This window comes from Pituophis catenifer, unplaced genomic scaffold (assembly GCF_029215685.1).
Source record: "Pituophis catenifer annectens isolate HBS135680 unplaced genomic scaffold, rPitCat1.0.hap2 SCAF_5, whole genome shotgun sequence".
Lineage (NCBI taxonomy): Eukaryota > Metazoa > Chordata > Lepidosauria > Squamata > Colubridae > Pituophis > Pituophis catenifer.
Genome location: NW_027256885.1, coordinates 45,878,323 through 45,896,578, shown reverse-complemented (window position 1 = coordinate 45,896,578; position 18,256 = coordinate 45,878,323).

The window sequence follows — 18,256 nt, the reverse complement described above, 5'->3', positions numbered from 1 at the left end:
CCCCGTTAATCTTCCTAAGTCTTCTCTTTGAGATACAGACATATTTTTAGTTATCGGCGCCCGAACAGGGACTTGAACCCTGGACCCTCAGATTAATAATTAATTAATTAAGTTTAATGATCTTGAAGGGAAACAGTAATAAGGATATAATAAATAATACTAAAATATGATATACTGATATAGTAGAATTAGTAGAAACTTGTTATTCTGTAACCATTAGGTTCCTGTAACACAAATATGCCTTTGTATTTGTATCACATATATTATGCCTTTATATTTGTATCTCCTGTAACAAACATATTCTGTTATTAGGCCTCTATAATGTATTTGGTATTTGTCAAGCATATGTTCCTGCCATTTGATCTGAACCCATATCAATCTTCTTCCTGTTTTTCTTGTGCCATCTAAGAGCATGGTATGTATCTCAGTAGGAACTGCAGACATCATCCGAGGGATAATTTACACTTCAGCCCTAATTTACACCTTTGATCTGTATAAGCTTGCAGAACCAGGGGGCCAAATGAGCAATTGGGAGAACAAAGGAATGCTCAAGGAAGAGATAACGCTAATTGGGAGGCTTCTATTCCTTTGCAGGGCAACAAGGAATACACAAACCTAAACTAGGAGGCCAGAATTGGGTACTAAGCTGATGCCTCTGAGGGTATAAAAAGGACGCCATACCTTCCCCAAGGTGTGGCTATCTCCTCACATGCATTGTATCTGCATGTTGTGGATATAGTCCCACCCAGTATTTTGTTTTTGGCCATAAATAAAATCTGCTTCTTTTTGCAAACCTCGTCTTGAGTCTCTCTCTTTGGCATTCTGGTGACTCAAGTATATTTTGGGACCTTACAATCTGAAATCTAAAATCTTCTCTTGGAGTCAGGAATTTGCAGGCACCCAAGAAAGAGAGAAATTGAATGTAGCAAGGACAATTGGGCTTCTCTACTGCATTTCTACTATGCCATAAGCAGCATGTTTTGAATTCCTGCAGAAGTATTCCCCAACTTCGATTCTAAGTTGGGAGCATTCCTGGATGACTCTCCTGTGTGTCATTTTATTTTCCGGTGGTATCGTTTTGTTCAAACCATTTTCATAGGCAAAAAACTGACACCATACTTTTGTTTTTTAAAAATATAAATTTATTTGAATGTATTTGTTTGAATTTTAATTTAGTTTAGTTTATTATATTTATATACCGCCCTTCTCCCGAAGGACTCAGGGCGGTGAACAGCCATGGTAAAAACAATATACAACAAAAATTTAAAAACTTAATTAAAATAATTAATAATTGGCTGAATTTAAAACACCCAACTAAAATCATTTTAAAACCCCTATCAAAACCCAATTTAAAATCCTTTATCCCATCAGACCAGCTTGCTGGAATAATAGGGTAGAAATTAGTTAATTCTACTTAGCTTCTAGCCCTCTCGTCTCTCAATCCCTCCCCATCCCTCCCATTCCTTTCCTAGAGATCTAGAGGTCCTGCCTCTCCGTTTTTCAGCCCTGTTCAACTGGCCATATTCTTCCTGTTCCAGACAAGGCGGGAATCTCAGCTTCCAACTTGCATCCAGACCCAGAATCCCCTTCTCCCTTAGGAAGCAGCTGAAGTTGGAGGACCTTGGTCACTGGGGAGCAGCTGATCCTGCTGCATTTGCATCCATTTGGGGTGCACACTTGTGTTTAAAGAATCCAAACTGGAGAGATGATAGGGGCGGGGGTAGGGAAGAGAGAGAAACAGATTTAAGGTGAAGTAGAAATTGCAGTGCATCTCTCAACAGTATTAAAATAATAAACTGTAAGGTCCGGCTATATGCTTAAGCTCTCAGTGAACCAAAAAGAAAGACTTAAACGGAGGCTTGAATAAGAATCAACATTTAATCTTTGATCAAAGACAAAAGGCTGGGTAAAACCATTCCAAACACATACAAAGAGATATGTATATGGGAGGGTTCACACCTTCAGAGAAGATGTAACCACTTTTTATACCTTTAAAGCACCAGTTAGGTCCCCAACTCTGGCCCCTAATTTATGTTTGTGTATTCTTTGTTGCCCTGCAAAGGAATCTAAACTTCCAATTAGTCTTATCTTAAGCATTTCTTTGTTTACTTAATTGGCTACTTAGCCCCTGGCTCTGGAAGACCAGATCTTATCCAGATCAGGCATAAATTAGGACTGAAGTATAGTTTATTCCTTTGTTGATGGCTAGTTTCAACTGAGATACGTACCATGCTTTTAGATTGATATGAGTTCAGGTCAAATGGCAGGGACATACGTTTGACAAGTATCAGATACATTTCAGAGGCCTAATGGCAATATGTTTGTAACAGGAGATACAAATAGAAAGGAATAATATATGTGATACAAAAGCACAATATATATGTTACAGGAACCTAATGATTACAGAATTACAAGCTTTTACTAAATCTAGTATATCAGTATTTTATTTTCTATCTTTATTATTGTTTCCCTACAAAACCAATAATATGAGGATCTTTTAATCTCTTTTCTAAAATGTAAAAGTAGCTGCAAAGAGTACCTAACAGGAAATCTGTTTGTTGCATCTGTTTTATCCAACAGATTTCCTTGATTTTGAAAAGATCCAGGGTGTACAATTTAGATGTGCTAATGCTGTGTTTTTCAACTTTGGGAATTTTAAAATGTGTGGGCTTCAACCAGAGTTCCCCAGCCAGCCACTGATCTAGCAGATCAGAGACAACTCTAGAATCGAAGTGTGTAGGACAGATGAAGTTATTTTGGCTTGGGAATTCTAGGAGTTGAAGTCCATATATCTTAAAGTTGCCAAGCTTCAGAAACACTCTGCTAATGTATATGAATGTACAGGTAGTCCTTGATTTACAACCATAATTGAGCCTGGCAATTACGGGTCTCAGTCGTAAAGCAGGTCACCACATGCCCAGATCCAATATTACAACCTTTTTTGTAGTGAACCCACTGCACTCCACTCGCTGCTCCATTCCATTCCATTCCATTCCATTCCATTCCATTCCATTCCATTCCATTCCATTCCATTCCATTCCATTCCATTCCATACCATACCATACCATACCATACCATTCCATTCCATTCCATTCTAGTCTCCACTCCATTCCATTCCACTCCACTCTATTCCACACCTCTCGCCTCACCTCGCCAATCCTCCCCTCCCCTCCATTCCACTCCCCTCCCCTCCTCACTCCATTCCATTCCACTCCACTGCACTACCCTCCCACCTCCACTCCACCCCATTCCCCTACACTCCCCTCCGCTCGCCTCCATTCCACACCCCCTCCCCACTTCACTCCCCTCCATTCCACTCCATTCCACTTCCCACTTCACCCACTTCACTTCACTCCACTCCATTACACACCCCTCTGCTCCAGTCCCCTTTCTACTTCCCACTTCACCCCAATTCACTTCACTTCACTCCACTCCATTCCACTCCACTCCACTCCATTACACACCCCTCCACTCACCTACCCTCCATTCCACTCCTCTCAACTACACTACACTCTTCACTCCTTCCATTCCATTAAACTCCCCTCCACTCCACTCCCCCCTCCACTCCCCCCCACACCATTCCACTCCTCTCCACTCCTCTCCATTCCATTCCACTCCACGCCTTCCATTCCATTAGACTCCCCTCCACTCCCCCCCTCCACTCCACTCCACTCCACTCCACTCCATTCCACTACACTACACTACACTACACTCAACTCCACTCCATTCCTTTCCACTCCCCTCCCCTCAATTCCATTCCACTCCATTCCCCACTCTACTCCCCACTCCACTCCCCACTCCCCTCCATTCCACTTCCCTCCCCTCCCCTCAATTCCATTCCACTCCATTCCCCACTCTACTCCCCACTCCACTCCACTCCCCACTCCCCTCCATTCCACTTCCCTTCCCTCCCCTCAATTCCATTCCACTCCATTCCCCACTCTACTCCCCACTCCATTCAACTCCACTCCATTCCACTCCACCCCACCCCACTCCATTCCTTTCCACTCCGTTCCACTCCCTTCCCTTCCCTTCCCTTCCCTTCCACTTCCCTCCCCTCCACTCAATTCCATTCCACTCCAATCCAATCCAATCCAATCCAATCCAATCCAATCCAATCCAATCCAATCCACTCCACTCCACTCCACTCCACTCCATTCCATTCCACTACACTACAGTCCCGTCACCTCCACTCCACTCCACTCCATTCCTTTCCACTCAATTCCATACCCCTCCACCCCACTGCACTCCACTCCCTGCTCCATTCCATTCCATTCCACTAGTCTCCACTCCCCACTTCACTCCACTCCACTCCCCACTTCACTCCACTTCACTCCATTCCACTACACTACAGTCCCCTCACCTCCACTCCACTCCACACTCCATTCCACTCCCCTCCCCTCCCTTCCCACCTCCACTCCACTCCACTCTATTCGCCTCACCTCCCCTCCCCTCCGCTCCCCTCCATTCCTTTTCCCTCCCCTCCCCTCAATTCCATTCCACTCCCCACTCCACTTCACTGCACTCCACTCCACTTCCCACTTCACCCTTCACTTCACTTCACTTCACTCCACTCCACTCCACTCCACTCCACTCCACTCCACTCCACTCCATTCCACACCCCACTTCATTTCATTTCACTCCACCCCACCCCACCCCACTCCATTCCATTCGACTCCCCACACCACTCACCTGCACTCCACTGCACTCCATCCTATTACATTGTATTCCACTACATTCCCCTCCCTCCTCCCCTCCCCTCCCCTCCCTCACATTCACACATTTTTTGGGGGGTGGAATTGCATCATAAATATAAAATGCAACTTTAATCAAACCTACTGTTGATTTAAGTTGGTCTGAGGTTGTAAGGCTATTCAGCTGTTTTCTCCTGCTATGGTTCAAAAACTGGCATTACTGCTTCTTGTGAAGATTATTCACATTAAGGTAAAAAGTAGAAAATTAGAAGTATAAAATGTATACATAACAAATGTATGGAGCGGAATAAAAATGTATTAATACAACAAGAATATAGAAATGTATAACATTAAAGATATAATGAAAATATGTATATAATAATTGTAGAGAAATGTATAAAGTTAAGATTGTTAAAGCTAAAAAACATTTTTGGGGGGGGGAAAGGACAATGGGGAAAAAAAGAAAAAAGAAAGGAATGAAGATATAGGGGAGGAAAAATCAAATAACAGAAAGAAAACCACGAAGAAACAAAAGATAAGATATGTACAGGTGAAACTCGAAAAATTAGAATATCGTGCAAAAGATGATTTATTTCAGTAATGCAATTTAAAAGGTGAAACTAATATATGAGATAGACTCATTACATGCAAAGCGAGATAGTTCAAGCCTTGATTTGTCATACTTTTGATGATTACGGCTTACAGCTCATGAAAACCCCAAATTCACAATCTCAGAAAATTAGAATATTGTGAAAAGGTTCAATATTCTAGGCTCAAAGTGTTCCACTCTAATCAGCTAATTAAGCCGTAACACCTGCAAAGGGTTCCTGAGCCTTTAAATGGTCTCTCAGTCTGGTTCAGTAGGAATCACAATCATGGGAAAGACTGCTGACCTGACAGTTGTGCAGAAAACCATCATTGACACCCTCCATAAGGAGGGAAAGCCTCAAAAGGTAATTGCAAAAGAAGTTGGATGTTCCCAAAGTGCTGTATCAAAGCACATTAATAGAAAGTTATGTGGAAGGGAAAAGTGTGGAAGAAAAAGGTGCACAAGCAGCAGGGATGACCACAGCCTGGAGAGGATTGTCAGGAAAAGGCCATTCAAAAATGTTGGGGACTTTCACAAGGAGTGGACAGAGGCTGGAGTCAGTGCATCAAGAGCCACCACACACAGACGGATCCTGGACATGGGCTTCAAATGTCGTATTCTTCGTCAAGCCGCTCCTGAACAACAAACAACGTCAGAAGCGTCTTATCTGGGCTAAAGAAAAAAAGAACTGGTCTGTTGCTCAGTGGTCCAAAGTCCTCTTTTCTGATGAGAGCAACTTTTGCATCTCATTTGGAAGCCAAGGACCCAGAGTCTGGAGGAAGAATGGAGAGGCACACACTGCAAGATGCTTGAAGTCCAGTGTGAAGTTTCCACAGCCTGTGTTGATTTGGGGAGCCATGTCATCTGCTGGTGTTGGTCCACTGTGCTTCATTAAGTCCAGGGTCAACGCAGCCGTCTACCAGGAGATTTTGGAGCACTTCATGCTCATGGGATTACTGTGCTTGATTGGCCAGCAAACTTGCCTGACCTGAACCCCATAGAAAATCTATGGGGTATTGCCAAGAGAAAGATGAGAGACATGAGACCGAACAATGCAGAAGAGCTGAAGGCCGCTATTGAAGCATCCTGGTCTTCCATAACACCTCAGCAGTGCCACAGGCTGATAGCATCCATGCCACGCCGCATTGAGGCAGTAATTGATGCAAAAGGGGCCCAAACCAAGTACTGAGTACATAGGCATGCTTATACTTTTCAGAGGTCCAATATTGTTCTATGTACAATCCTTGTTTTATTGATTTCATGTAATATTCTAATTTTCTGAGATTGTGAATGTGGGGTTTTCATGAGCTGTAAGCCATAATCATCAAAATTATGACAAATCAAGGCTTGAACTATCTCGCTTTGCATGTAATGAGTCTATCTCATATATTAGTTTCACCTTTTAAGTTGCATTACTGAAATAAATGAACTTTTGCACGATATTCTAATTTTTTGAGTTTCACCTGTATATGTTGTATGTTGTATGTTATGTGAATGAAACCACGCTGACCGCACCCCCACCCCACTCCCTTAATTGCCTAATTGCCTCCTTAAGTGCCTCCGTAATTGCTCTTTACAGCTGGTTTCAGTTCTTGAGCGGATGCAGCATTTCTGCGGTTGGTAGCCTGGTTTCGTAGTCAAACTCTCTTAGTTAGGTGATGTATTATCGCAGCCTAAACACATCTAACCACCACCATCATTAATAAACAAGCCTACCCATCACCATCCCTAAACCTGAGTAGTGTGTGTGTTCATTCTCAGTTGACATGGCTCCATCGAACTGCCTCTCCCTCCAGTGAGTATGGCGAGCAGAGCAGAATGCAGGCTTGACAGGCAGCCCCCCTACCAAGTGCCCTCTTGAAAGAGAGAAGAGTCATTAGTAATGTCCATCAAGGAGCATGCTGTGGTTTATGCGGATATTTTCTGTGAAATCTACGTATCAACCGAGGGGCTTTAATGTTTTTTTCATCCACCCATGAGGATTCCTCGTAGGGATATCCTTTTAACCTTCCCCTTTTTATCTTGGAGTCTAGGATAGCCTCGAGTTCATATTCGTCTTGTGCAACCGGCCCCCGACGGGATGTGGAAGGGATATGTTTCACCAATTTAAGGAGACTACTATGAAACACTGGGTGTATCTTCCCCAGTAAAGAGGGCAGTTTCAGTCTCACAGTCACGGGGTTAATGACCTTAGTTATAGTGATAGGGCCGAGGTATTTTGGACAGAGTTTTTTACACGGTACCCATAGTTTAATATATTTGGTAGACAGAAACACCCAGTCCCCCACCTGGAATGGTTTGGGTTCTGTCCTCCTTTTGTTTGCTTGCCTTTTATACTCTTCCTCCACCATCTGTAACGCCTGTTTTACATTTGGCCAGCTCATGCGGATCCTATCGGCCCACGCAGCCGGAGATGTTACCCCCGCTGTTTGGGTGTCTAGTTCTGGGATGGCCAGGAAGTCTTTTCCGGTTACTACATGGAAAGGGGTTAGACCAGTACTCCTGTGCACAGCCTTGTTGTATGCCACTTCAGTAAAAGGTATAAGATCAGCCCAATCGGACTGTTGATAAGAGACGTAGCTCCTCAAATATCGTTCAATCATGGCGTTAGCTCTCTCAACTGCCCCATTGGTACTCGGATGGAAAGCTGAACTTAGAGCTTGGGATGATCCTATTGATTTTATAAACGTTTGCCAAAATTGAGAGGTGAATTGTACTCCCCGATCGGAAATTATCCTCCGAGGTACACCATGTAAACGGTATATATGAGGGATGAACATCCGGGCTAGTCTTCGTGCTGACGGGAGGCCCTTACTTGGTATAAAGTGAGCTTGCTTTGAAAAAAGGTCAATAACAGTCCATATTATCGTTTGTCTGTTGCTCTCCGGGAGGTCGACAATGAAATCCATGGCAATCTCATCCCATGGCCTCCTGGGGTTAGCAACTGATTGTAAAAGTCCCAGTGGTTTTCCAGGTCGTGGTTTACACATGGCACATATCTTACAGGTTTTGGTGTATTCATCAACGTCTCTGCGCATTTTAGGCCACCAAAACTGTCGTTGTATTAAATGTAAGGTTTTAAGGAAACCAAAGTGTCCGGCAGGCTTCATATTGTGACATTTTTTAAGCACCTCAACCCTGATAGCCTCAGGAATATATAGTTTGTCATGTCTCCAGGCGAGACCATCCCTTGTGTGTAGTAAAGTTTTATTTTTCTGTATCCACTGGTCTGTTTCCAAAGCCTGTTTTACTAGGTCATACCATGGGTTTGTTGTTCCGGCAGGTGATATCTGGCCTGCTGTGTGTGACACTGGTACCATAGCCTGTATTATCTCTTCCTTTTTGCTGTCATACTGGGGCATACGTGAAAGCGCATCAGCCAAAAAATTCCTCCCAGCGGGTACGTATCGTAAGGTAAACATAAACTGTTGGAAGTACTGTGCCCATCTAACCTGTTTAGGTGACATGCGTCTAGGGGTTTGTAAAGCCTCCAGGTTTTTATGATCCGTCCAGACCTCAAACGGGAGTTGTACTCCTTCAAGCAGATGTCACCAGGTTAGTAATGCCCAACGTATAGCGAATGCTTCTTTTTCCCATATAGCCCATCTCCTCTCTGTAACCGTGACTTTCTTAGATGTGTAGGCACATGGTTGTAACTTCCCCTCAGAGTTCTTCTGGAGTAAAACCGCTCCAACAGCTACATCACTTGCATCAGTTTGGACTATAAAGGGAACAGTGGAGTCTGAATGTTTCAGTACGGGTTCGCATGAAAACAGGGTTTTCAATTCCTCGAATGCTTGTTGACATAATGGTGTCCACATGACTAGCTGACCTGGCTGAGGTTTTGTGGTATTGGGTTTTGTTCGTAACAGGTCTGTTAAGGGCAACGCTATACGAGCAAACGAAGGTATGAACTGCCTGTAAAAGTTCACGAATCCGAGGAAACTTTGTAATTGTTTCCTCGTCTTCGGGGCCTGACATTCCAGGACAGTTTGTACCTTCTTGGGATCCATTTCCACTCCCTCCCCTGATACATGATATCCCAGATAATCAACTACCGTTTTGTGGAACTCACATTTTGACAATTTGATGAACAGTTTAGCGGCTAACAATTTTTTCAGTACTTGGCGCACTAATCGTATGTGTTCATCCATATTCTTGGTGTAAATTAGGATGTTGTCCAAGTACACTAAAACCCCCCTATAGAGGTGTTCATGGAGAACCTCGTTTATTACCTGCATGAAAACAGCAGGAGCGCTTTGTTGACCAAACGGCATTACCCGGAATTGATAACTTCCCAGGGGACAGTTGAAAGTCGTCTTCCAGTCGTCCCCCAGTCGTATTTTATTTATTTATTTATTTATTTTGATTTATATGTCGCCCTTCTCCGGAGACTCAGGGCGGCTTACAATGCGTTAAGCAATAGCCTTCATACTTTTGTATATTTAATACAAAGTCAGCTTATTGCCCCCACAAACCGGGTCCTCATTTTACCTACCTTAGAAAGGATGGAAGGCTAAATCAACCTTGAGCCTGGTGAGAATTGAACTCGCAGTAATTGCAGGCAGCTGGAAGCTAAATACTCCCTTTAACAGTAGCATCAGTCTGCTGCGCCACTCAGGCTCTGCGTACCCGGTAGTATGCCTCCCGTAAATCTAATTTTGTAAAGATTTTTCCGGTTGCCAAAGTGGATAACAGGTCTTTTAACAAAGGTAGGGGATACAAAGGCTCTACACATACTGTATTCAGGTCCCTGAAATCAACACACAAGCGTAGCCCACCATCTTTTTTCTCCCTGAAAAGAACGGGGGCTGCCATGTGGGATCTGCTGGGCTGAATAAAACCATGTGCCAAGTTCTTATCGATATATCTCTGCATTTCTGTGAGTTCCTTTGGCGTCATAGAATACATGCGAGGTTTGGGCAGTTTGGCTCCAGGTATTAATTCTATGGCACAATTGGTTGGCCGATGGGGGGGTAACTCCTCACATTTGTTTTCGTTAAATACCTCCGCTAGATCTTTGTACACTGCAAGGAACCTGTCTTCTGTGTCGTGGGGTGGTTCGTTATGTTCGGCTTTGGCATGGTCTACTACAGGGGGATTGGGACCCATAGCTAGTTTGAGCCGTCTAAACCCCCCTTCCCACCATATCACTGGTTGCCATTTATCCAACCATGTGAGGCCTAAAACCAGGGGTTCAAACATACAATCCACTACCACAAAATGTATATGTTCCCAATGTTCCCCTATTTCCAATTTGAGAAGTTCTGTGACGTGTGTAGCTGGAGCACCCCCCAGTACCGAGCCATCCATTTGCTCGAACCGTATAGGTGTTTTCAAGGCTATCACCCATATACCAAGGTCTTCCACCACAGAATGTCTTATCAAGCAACCAGAGTCTATCAAGGCCCCCTGGTTTTTACCCACTCCCGTGTGGGTATTCCGGATCACTACCGGGATTACAAATAGCTGCACAGGATCACTCACCATTGGACCGTGTGACTCGTCACCGTCACTTTCGCCATGCTCCTCCGATAACTGGCCCTTTTCCTCCTCACCGGAATGTCCACCAGAACGCCCATTCTTTCCTGACATGGAGCCCTTTCCAGATATGTTATGAGTAGCCAGTCACGTCCGTTCCGCAGTGGATCCAGGCCGACTCCTATCTCTGGGCTTCTCTCCCACAGGAGGGACTTGCGGTCCTGATGTCTTTAGGGGTGGTATAGGACATTCAGCCACTTGGTGCCCTTCCTGGTTGCAACGGAAACACCTGAAAACCGTCCTCTGGCCCGGTCCATCAGATCTCACGAAAGGTTTAGCTGGGACACCAGACGCCCTCGTTGGTGGTGGTCTATCAACTACCTTGGGTGAAAAGACTGGTCTACCCTTTACTCGTGGTTTAAACTCCCGCAAACCAACATCCAATTCTATCACTGCTTTGAACCAGTCCGACAGATGAGGTGGTAACCCTCTATACATACACGCCTGTCACAACACCCTGTCTAAACCCAGATAGAATTGGTGAACTAATAGGCGTTCAGGCCATGCCCATAAACGACCAGCAACTTTCTTAAATTCCTTGATGTAGTTCTTGGCTGGTTGGCCCCGTTGTCTAATGGATACTATTTCTCCTTCCGCAGCCAGTGTTCTAGTATCGTCTTCGAACCTAGCCCTTAAGCTTTCTAGGAACATATCGACGTTTGTTAGCTCCCTAGCATGGTCACTGTGCAAGTCAGCCACCCAATCCGCTGCCTCTCCAGTAAGAACTGTGGTAACTGCCACCACCATAGTCCACTGAGAAGGGTAGAACCGTCCGTAAAGATCGAAGTGACTAATAACCTGGCTTAAGAAAAAAGCAATTCTATCGGGGCTTCCATCGAAACAAGCCTGAATGGGAGGCGGACCCCAAAAGAGAGGTTGTTGAGGTGGCCACATGCCCGCAGGCCATACCGGTAGTTGCTCTGTAACCCGTGGCCCATCCATCGGTCTGCTAGCATGTAGATGTACTCCCTTGGGTCTGTCCAGTCATTGAACCTTGTCCTGGTGCATAACCCCCATCCCCCCACCCCCAGGTGCAGAAAGCCCACCAGGGGGTTGCTTTGTGCCCTCTTTCCGGGAGGTTGGTTCCCGTTTCAACTTTGGACTGGTGAGGTGGAAACGGGTGTCAGAGCCTGAACTCCCTCCCCCCCTCCATGTACCTGAGGGGTCCATCCCCACTGCCCAAGGTTGCCATGAGGGGGCGTCCCTAAAGCTGGCCTCTCCAAACCACTCCCTCAAGGAATCCATGGTGCTGGCTCCAGGACCAGTAGCATAACTCCACTCCTGGTCTTCATCGTCTGTCCACCGCCATTCCCTCCAACCCTGGAAAGTAGCCTCAGATGCGGGGGTTGGAGTCCTGCTATGAGGCTCTCCCAGCCCCGTTAACGCTGAGCTATGCCACCAGTGGCCAGAAACAGACTGCTTTGCTCCTTTCTCCGTTTCCTCCCGGTTCTCTATCAAAGGGTCTATGGGTTGGGGTTTCCTCTCTTTGGGTCGCACCACCCTAGTATCACATTCCTTCGTGGTTAGCTCCTCCATTGCCACCACCTATTCGCTCTCTTCCTTTTCCACAACCTCCGATGCAGTCACCTCAACTCCCTCAGCCATGGCTACTTGCCTCTGGACGTCTCAATAAGAAATGGGGTAGTGTAGAGCTGACTTTCTCTCGGCTCCGCCAGTCCATGTCTGAGCGTTGAATGTTGAAGCACCAAAAACGGAATACTAGCTTGGAGAGTCAACGTTTTATTTGCACCAACTGGCACCAGGAAACTCCGAGTTCACAAAGAATGAAATAAAGTCAGCTCTGAGCATTCCAGTTACACAGCTGCCTTTAAAGAAACCGCGCTGACCGCACCCCCACCCCACTCCCTTAATTGCCTAATTGCCTCCTTAAGTGCCTCCGTAATTGCTCTTTACAGCTGGTTTCAGTTCTTGAATGGATGCAGTTGGTAGCCTGGTTTCGTAATCAAACTCTCTTAGTTAGGTGATGTATTATCGCAGCCTAAACGCATCTAACCACTACCATCATTAATAAACAAGCCTACCCGTCACCATCCCTAAACCCGAGTAGTGTGTGTACTCATTCTCAGTTGACATGGCTCCATCAAACTGCCTCTCCCTCCAGTGAGTATGGCGAGCAGAGCAGAATGCGGGCTTGACATATATGTTATAATAAAATTACAAATAAAAAAAAAAAGGTAAAATGTCAAGTATTTGCAAGCCATTGGCACGTGTATCATACGGACACTAGTGGAGGCAGAAAGTGCCCCCACCCCTATGTGGAGAGGAGGGGCTTACACTGAGTATAAAACCCCCTCTAACCTTTCCACCATGCTCTCTTTTACGTTTGTTCTCCATGAGACATGATCTTTGATAGGGGTAGTCACACACGCTGTGTGCCCCCTATCCTAATGGATATTAAGACAGCCTTTGTATATAGTTAATATGTTTTGTTATATGAATAAATACACTTATCACAGTTATTCATGCATCTGCCTTTGGACTCTTCTATGCTCCTGGGTGTTTCTACAATCCCAATTTCCACAGAATGGTAGCAGAGGGAATGGTAGCAGAACTCCACTCCAGGAGCTGTTGAAAAGGCGAGATGCCCTCCAAAATAACCTGTGAGAGAAGCTCCCCTGTTGTGACCAGAGGCCTTCAACGGAGGAGAACTTCACAGCAGCCCCAGACTGAATCAACGATGGAAAACATTGAAGGGGGTTTCCATCCAGCTACACCCTGGCAGCCAGAGGCCACCCAGATGCAGCAAGAGATCCCAGGGGCCGAGCCAGGCAATGTTGGAGAAGGTTTTTTCAGCACTGACGAAGAGGGGGCAGAAGGACCGGATGAAAGCCTGGACAGGCAAGTGGCTGAGATGTCAGAAGAGGAGTGCAGAGCAGCGCTCGCCTTCCTCCTGAAGACAAGGGCAGCAGCCAGAAAGAGGCCTGAGGAGGCAGCACCAGAGATGCCTGCCATCCCGGTAAGGACTCCCCTGCCTGATCTCTCCAAGATGGCGCCTGCCGCCAGAGAGACTGCCCCCCCACCCGGTTTCCCGCCAAACAAAATGGCTGCCAGGCCACTTCCGGAGGCAACTTCCTCCAAGATGGCTGCTCCCCTGGGCACTTTGCCAGAACCACGAGCCAGGCCATCCCCAGCTCCACAGCCCAGGCCTACAACGCCAGCCACTCAGTTCAGCATTCCAGCGGCCCAGAGGACCACTCCGAACCCACAAGCCCCTTGCCAGGCCCTGCCTGCCACGGCAAACATCAAAGAGGCCATAGAGGCCCTGGTCGCTGCCCTGGAACTTATGGAGCAACCACCCACCGGCTGCCCCGAGGCCCCAGACCCAGCTGCCCACTCAAGGAGGGCCCCAAACCCAACCTCCCACCCCCGGAGGAACCCAGATGGACCTGCAGCCTCCCACCCCCCACTGCAGAGGTGATCACCATTCACTGAATGCTCCAGGGAGGCCCAGGCTGAGGCCTCCGCACCTTTCTGGTCCTGCTGGGATGATCCAGAGCTGCAATCCTGCTCCTCTGATGGAGAAGAGGAGATCCAGAGACATTTCCAGGCCTACCCAGCCCATGGACCTCATCTGATGGGCCTCCAGTCTCCAGAAAGATCTCCAGGCCTTCTTCCCACTCCTCCAAGGTTTCCCCGACACCCAGATGATGTTCGGGCCTACCCTGAAGCTCCAGCCAGACCTGACTTCAGAGCTCAGAGAGGGAGATCGGAGCTCCAACAAGAAAAGGCTTTGGAGCATGCTCCATTTCCTGCACGTGCCCAGTTGCTTCAAACTACAGAAGGACTACAAAAAGGAGCCAGACCTAAGCAATCGATCCCAGGCTTAGGGATCCCAATGCCATTCACAACAGGCTCTTTTCAGCCATTTGAACAACTCCCCATGCAGTTTAATGGCAATAATTTTGTAACTTTGCCAAATAATTTTGAAAAATTACATTTAAGTGGTCAGAATTTTAAAAAATGGTGTAAAGAGATTCAGATAATTCTCTTAAGAGAAAATACTCTGGACATGATCAAAAGACCACCCCCTTTACCTTGGAGCCCTGAAATTGAGTTCCTGCATAAAAGAGCTTACACAACCCTGTTAAGTTCTATAGACACAGCTCTGTATGCCAGTCTTTCAGATGGCCTCACAGCTCAGGAAGTTTGGACTGCCCTATATAATTTGTTCCATAGTGACAATATGGCTGCAACCAGCAGATTGTCAAGAATTTTCCATAACTATAAACTCAAACCTGGTGTCAAAATGGGGGAACATTTGGCAACGCTTAAAGCCATGAGGGATGAGCTTATACAGAGGGGGGAGCCTGTTTCTGAATCCACTTTAATTAGTGTGATGTTGAATTCCCTAGACAAATCCTGGAGTCCCTTTATTATTTCTCTAGAAGGGGTTTCTAGGGAACAAAGAAATATAGAATACTTTTCTGGCCGCTTTATTGAGGAAGATTTAAGGCACAGAGATGAGGAACAACAAGAAATGAAGGAGGCATATCACAGACCTAGGCCTCAGAGGAGGCGCCAGGACACAAGTGAAAGGATTAATACCCTTCCCACCTGCTTTGACTGTGGCACACAAGGTCATTTTAAAAGGGAGTGCCCTCGCTCTAGGGCCAACACGGCTGGACTTAAGCACAATAAAAATAAAAGAGGCCGTGGAAGAGGGGGAGGTGGTCATAAAGGATACCAATTCTGTAGTGTCACTAGTGACAATCACACCTCCCAGGTAAAGGATGCTGAGGGGCTGTGGCTTCTTGATTCAGGTGCATCAACGCATATAGCCAACACGAAGCCACGATTTAAGGTTTTACACCCACTCAAGTCCTCAGTAAAAGTTGCCACTGGGGACAAGGCAGAGGTAACTGGGGAAGGCGTGATCAATGTGCCTGGTATAGGAGATGTCACAGGGGCACTGTATGTTCCCTCACTCAAGAACAACCTTTTAAGCATCTTAAAATTGACTGAGGATAAAAATGTAAAACTGGTTTTTGAGAAGGGTGGAGGTTATGTTTTCGAAAATGGGGGTGTTGTTGGCGATATTGTAAAAATCAACAATTTGCCTTATTTTTCCCCAAAAGCAAAGGTCAAAAGGCACAAGAAACCTAACAAGAGGGCTCAGGGAGCTAACGCCCAGATAGAGCAGAAAGCTTCTGTGCCAGCCCCCAGGTTGTCCAAACTCAAGGACCCTGGACCTAAAACCAATGAAGCTTTTAAACCAGCTCCTAGGACATCCAAAGCCATTAAGACTGAGCCCATTAAGGTCACAACTCCTCAGCCAACCCTGAGGAAATCTAAGGTGACCATTAATCCAGTGCCTACTCTCATTACTGAACAGACCAAGGCTTGTAATGGTAAGATACATAAGGTTGACAAAGTATGTATGGGTAAACCTTTACATTTGGATTGTGCTCATATATTACACCGCAGGCTCGGCCATGCCAGCTTCCCGGTTATTAAGAAAATGCAAGATTTTTCTGATGGGCTTAAGATAAAGAATTGTAATACCTATTTGGAATGTGCCATCTGTAAGGCAGCAAAATCTAAAACTGCTGCTATACCTAAGGTCTCTTCCCGTCGTGCAAGGTACCCTTATCAGCTGGTACACATGGATTTGGTTGGTCCTTTTAGACCCTCCCTTGGTAGGGGGCGTTATTTTTTAACGGTAGTAGATGATTACTCTCGTTATGGCCATGTATTTATTTTAAAGGACAAAACTGAAGTCTTTACCAACTTCAAATATCTTTACAATCAGATCCAAACGCAACACAAGGTGTGCATCGCTCAGGTGCAGAGTGATAGGGGGACTGAGTTTACATCCAAGATTTTTGAAAAGTGGATGAAGGAGAGAGGTATCCTCCATTTTAAATCATCCCCTCGAACTCCATCCGAGAATGGCATTGTAGAAAGGAGAAATGGAGTGCTGCAGAATGTCATGAACTGCCTACTTGCAGATGCTGACATGAGCCAAGTTTTTTGGGCAGAAGCGGTCAAAATGGCTAATTATCTAGTCAACAGGACGTGGAGTAGTGCCATTAACCAAACCCCATACTTCCTGGTCCATGGAAGGAAACCTAGCCTCTCACACCTGAGAATTTTTGGTTCCTATGCCTGGGTCCATATTCCCAAGCACCTCAGAAGAAAGGGGGGCAAGGCATCAAGGAGGCTCAGATTTATAGGTTATGCAACCGGCAGCAAGGCCTCTAGGTTTGTAGACAAAAATAACCTTGTCATTGTCTCTAGATCAGCTTCCTTTGAGGAGGGGTCAAATTGGTCAAAAATTCATTCCAATGAACCCGGTTATTCCCCTATTAGAAGCGACACTGAACAAGCAGCACCACCTGAAGAGGATGAACCAACAAACTCCAAGCAACTGACCAGCGAAGATCCAGATGGTGATGAATCCCTACCTGACTCTGACGATTCAGACAAGGAATCCCTGGGTGACTTCACACCTCCTGCCTCACCTAAACGACCATATCTTCGCAGCGCCTGGGACACAGGCCCGCCCCATTTTGATTGGAAAGATACCTCCGGCAGCTCCAATTCTGACACCGATGCTCCGGATGACAATGATGATGGTGAGTGGCAATTTCCCAGACGATCAAAACGCTCCAATAAAGGGGTGCCACCCAAAAGGTTGGACATTGGCTGTGTTGCCTCGGTCAACAGTGTTACCATGGCCCCTAAAACGTACTCAGATGTCCTCCAGCTTCCCGAGGAAGAACAGCGCAGGTGGAGGGTGGCAATGGAGCGGGAAATGGACAGTCTCAAAAAATTGAAAGTCTTCATCCCCATGGAAGTCCCCAAAAAGAGGAAAGCAATTGGCACCCGTTGGGTCTACAAGGTCAAGCCAATGCCCAACAACAAACTCCTCTATAAGGCCCGGCTGGTAGCACAAGGCTACGCACAGCGCTACTTGCAGGACTTTGATGAAACATACTCCCCCACCGTGAGAGCGGAAAGTGTGAGGGCTGCTTTGGTCACCGCAGCAGCACATGGGGAACACATTTTTCAATTTGATGTGCAAACTGCTTATTTACACGCACATCTAAAACAAGAAATTTACGTCAGAGGTGCCCCCGGATTTCAACGGCAGGAAGGCCACACCTGGCTTCTGAAGAAAAGTTTGTATGGCCTCAAGCAATCAGGCAGACTGTGGTACAAATGCCTGACTAAAACTCTCAAATCACTGGGTTTCCATCCATCTCCAGCTGATAAATGTACCTTCACAAGGGATACCAAAGGGGGGCTGGAGAAAGTCCTAGTGTATGTCGATGACCTTTTATATATAGGGCCTGACAAGGGGGGAAGTATTATATTTGCCAGGACCCTACAAAAAAAGTTCACTCTAAAGTCTTTAGGATATGTGGACAAGTACCTAGGCGTACAAATCTCACAACCTGAGAATAGAGAC